Below are 4,633 nucleotides of genomic sequence, written 5' to 3' on the forward strand. Positions count from 1 at the left end.
AAAGAGTGTTAACATTTAAATGGAGAGACTAGTAACTGATCTATGTTCTAGAAACCACAAGCTACAGCTTTTCTCCACAACTGCTTCCAGCACCCTTCCTTCCATTGGCAGGACCTTGGCTCCCAGAGCTTGACCCATTACTCTTCTCCTCCATCATACTGCAAACCGTCTTCAGCAAGTGATTTTGCTCCAAATGTTTCACTGTGGGCCTGCTTTCATACAACTGCAGGCAACCTTGCATTGCAGTAGCCATGCTGTGCATGCCTGTGTGCAAGCAGTTTCTGTAGAACACATGGAAGCTATTTGAGGAAAGAGGTTGTAGCTTCCTTGGTCAAGCCTGTGTCAGGATCTGCCTGTGCGTCAGAGTGGGGATTTGGGCAGGAGGCTTGTAAGAATGGGAAGAGAGCAGGAGCTGAGGGAGAGGGCAGTCTAATGGGACAGGCTGTAGGAAATTAAGACAGGCTAGTTGTGTGTGTGTGTTTTTGTAAACAACTATCTTGCAAAAGGTCTAGTCTCTGCATCTTACATTAAACCTGTATTTGATGTGTGCCCATTATTGTTATGTCCTCTTCTCCACACTGGAATCACCAGTCTGGATATGCTTTCAAAAGCCATCTGTAGACTGTATATGTGGTCAATATTCTTTCTGCATGGCCAAGACCTGTTGTTTAGCAGGAAAAGCATGGAAATAAAGTGATTAAATATCATGTACTTATTTCTGCAGCCAAAATAATACACCACTGTCTGAGTATAACCCATATATTCGCACTTTAAGGTACCAGCACAAAAATGAAAGATGAAAACTTTCAATGTTCCTTGTTGCCATATGTTCAAAGGACAAAAATCTAGACAGAATCAATCATCTTCTGTATAACACAAGTATTAATTGGAGTGAGACTAATTAGTTGTCTACCTTTCGTGAGAAATGAGAAATGAGATATCTTCTTCCCCTCTTTTTTTTAAAGTGAAAAATTTACTGCTCAATTTTAATGTCATTTTAAACATTTCCTTCTCTTTTAATCTGTGATACAAATTTAGTATAGATATCTCTGCAGCAGAAAAGCTCTCTGCCAACTGATTCTGATACATAAGGTGAAGCAATATCATTTTTCAATGAAATGTAGGAGTCAACAGCAAGCTGAATATGATGTTCTGCTGTTGAGATCAATTAATAAATTTGGACTATGGATTTAAAATGTCAACAGCTGCTGTAAACTCTAATATATTATATTATAATTAGTACCTCTGACTATAGCATCTCCACTGCAATCTCTCTTAAAAGCAAACAAACTAATATACCTCTTGATTTGGTGTGTTGACCCAAGAAAACCACACTGATTACCACACAGTAATGAATACATATATCGTGAAGAGTTTCAGTGGATTGAAAAAGATGTACTGTATGTAAACTACATATTAATGTCAAATAATCTTCTTAGATACAGTTTATTAAGATCTGCTGAATGTAAGAAAAAAATCCACTCTTTCCAGTGGCTGAGATTTGATGAATGATATAGCCACCAGGCGTTGAAAGTATAAAACATTTTTTTGGAAAGTATTCTTCTTTGCTAGGTTATTTAAATGAGAAGGCTAAGCCTTCTGAAAACTTTTATATCAATGAAATAAGTATACAAGATTTCTCTCTTAGATCTTGCTGGATTTAGTAGGTTCTAATGTTGCTAGAAGTCTGTTGGTACGTCTATTTTTTCAGTTGATAGCATGACAAGTTCAAGAGAAAAAAGTTTAACAAAAGCTTCATGGATGACCTCAAGTCTCCGGAGACTTATGTAGAATGATTATAATTTTTAATGTCATGGTTCAGTAGACTCCACTAGTTCCATGCATTTCTAGTGCACTATGATTTAACTTAAAAATGGAGCATCATTATTTTAGACAACAATGTGATAGATAGAACATTATTGGCAAAGATTTACAGGGACCCAAGTATATCCTCAGGACCTTAGCCTGAATGTTGATGTTCCGCTGAGGAATTCACTTTCCCATAATAATTCATTCAGAGGTCACCAACCCTGTGGGAGAAAGGTTTTCTTGCACATATTTATATTTACAAACAACAAAAATCAGAGATTTTCTCAATCTGTGTCTTTTTAGTATTATATGTCTGGATTTTATATAAAAATAAGATTTTCCTTACACATTTTTATTTAATTGGAAAATTGTATAATGTTACGTATGGGATGAAAGTGCTGCACATTAAAAAATACTTTTGAAATAAAAAATGCTTTATGTTCTACAATGGGACCCATGTGCATATAATATGTTATTAGGGATTTACAATAATGATTCTTAGCATGGTAGTTTTGTCCATAATTTCCATTCTGTAATTTCTGAAATACTCCACTTTGTATGTATTATTACTAAGGGAAATATTGCAATGCTGAACTTGGTCAAGAAGTGTGATTTCAATGGAAATATATTGGTCTGTGTTAGCTCTGGATCGGGCTCTAGATTTTTTCAAAGTAGCATCAGAATTAATTCACAATCAATTATCTAGCTACTACTGTGCCACCTTTAAATATTTGTGAAGGTTTTGCAGTACACTAAACTAGTGAAGGTCTGGTTAGTGTCTTAAGTTATTTCACAAATGAGATTAATTTTTAAAGTCTCTGTATGCAGCCTCATGACAAAACATAAACAGAGGTAAAACTGGACAGTGTGAGGGCTTTAATTCTGCTGCTGTTCCTACCTTTGGTTTTCTTCACTAGTAAATCACTTAATTTTTGGTGCCCTATTTCCCCATCTCCAAATTAAAGATGATAAAACGTATCTTGTACACTTTGGAGAAAATGTGGAATTGACTCCTTATATTGACTCCATTTCACCATATGGAGGTTACGTGGCAGAGGGGATCTGTAGATCTCCCGTCTATTCCACTGAAAGCCTGGGGTCTCACGTAAGCGTTATTTTGCCCTTGTGTTATTTTGCAGCTAGAACATACCACCATGCTAAGACGCTGCAAGAAGCAACTCTCCTGCTGACCACCCTGATCATCTCCTGTCTTAAACTCCATCCTCCCCTCTTTGTCCCAAGATCCAAATTACCTGCCTCCATGCTCCGTTAAATGCCTTTCCTAATGGGGAAAAAGCAGGCATTGAGGGGAGGGAAAGGGAAGCCGGGGCAGAGGTTCCCTCAACTGCTCATATTAAGCATTGTCGAAGACACTCGAGCAAAACAAGTCCTGGTTCTCCTGTTAGTGCTTCTTGCCTCTTTGTCTTCATTGGCTTTCTTCCTGAAAGCTATTAATTAAGAGGCACATCCGAGTTCAAACATTTGTTTCTAAGAAAAACAAACAGACAAAAAAGCTTAGATGTTGAAAGAAGAGATGGAGAAAGAAAAAAAACCTGTGTGTGGATGGAAAACCACATGGAAAAAGCTAGTTCATGAACTGCTGAGAAGAAAGCTTTGCATGATTAGTTATTTGCTTAGAAAGAAAAAAAAAAAAAGTGTTTTGATGTATCCCTACAAACTGAGTCTAACACGAGGCACAATATTCAACAAATCAAAGATATTTAAAATGCAATTTACACTAAGGTCAAAAACAAAAACAGAAAAGGAGATAATTAATGATGAGATGATTACACTTAACAGAGTTCTGTTTATGGCTTTGAGACAGAAGATATCTACAAATGTCAAGCATTTGCCATCTTTCTGAAATCAGAAGAGTAAGTAAAGCCCTCACATGCTTTTCCTAAAACCTAAAGCAGTGCTTGTTACATCTGTGTATTTTTACCACAGAGAATGTGTTCTCAGGGAAATTTCCAACTTCACCCTTTCTTTTATAAGTTCTATTAATTACAACACAAGTGCATGCAAGCTTATGTTTAGCTCTTCATAACCCGTCGTGTACTGACAACAACAACAAAAAAAAAAGCTTTTTTCTTGCCAATAAAAAAATCACATACAGTTCTGTGTGGTGATCCAGTAACATAACTTTCTTCGGTACTGTTGAAATACTAGGCCTTTAAATGTCTATGGAAAGGTAAAGGGATGGATTTTGATCCTCATATTCATGAAGACTCCTGCCCCACACTGTAGGGAGTTGCGCTAAAGCTGACTGCAGGTATCTAAGGTACAACTTATTGAAAGGTGAGTCAGAGCCATATTTACGGTTTAATTTCCATGCAACCATTTTAAGAAAGGATAAACAAGTTCTCATAAGTATCAGATGGTCTCAGAGCTCATCAGGTGCTTCTGAATGTTAGCTGGGAGACTGAAGCAAACCAGAGGGCTGTGGTCAAGCAGACAGATTCAGAGAAAATGTTACACCTGAGTGGGCCTGCTAATACAGCAGGAGCTTAAAGCATTAGAGATGAAAAGAAATGCAGTTTGAAATGGCTGTGATTGGTAACAGAAATCAGGCAACTTCAATTAGACTTGCCCCAAGGAGATGTCTGAAGCTGCAATATGAGTACAAATTGCATTGCATTCAGAAAATACAGAAACTGTCTCTTTCAGAACCACAGAATCTACTTTGAACAGACAATAGGCCTACTAGAATATCAGCTGGAACAAATTAAAACTGTCAACATCACAGCAACTGTTTTAAATCGCTAATTTAGCATGACCCTAAAGCGGAGTAGAAATTAGATGTTCTGATAATGTCAGAAGAGTG

The 4,633-nt window shown here is 37.0% G+C and overlaps 1 long non-coding RNA gene across 1 annotated transcript; it reads right to left on the reverse strand.

The window, feature by feature from the left end:
• Positions 1 to 373: 373 nt before the first annotated feature.
• On the reverse strand, positions 374 to 4,164 carry LOC308193436. The gene is made up of 3 exons (XR_013949631.1): positions 3,924 to 4,164; positions 3,063 to 3,297; positions 374 to 2,030 (listed from the first exon to the last, which is right to left on the reverse strand). It is a non-coding gene; the product is annotated as an uncharacterized lncRNA (long non-coding RNA).
• Between the last annotated feature and the right edge of the window lie 469 nt (positions 4,165 to 4,633).

This window comes from Anser brachyrhynchus (genome assembly GCF_964034855.1).
Source record: "Anser brachyrhynchus genome assembly, chromosome: 3".
Taxonomy (NCBI): Eukaryota; Metazoa; Chordata; class Aves; order Anseriformes; family Anatidae; genus Anser; species Anser brachyrhynchus.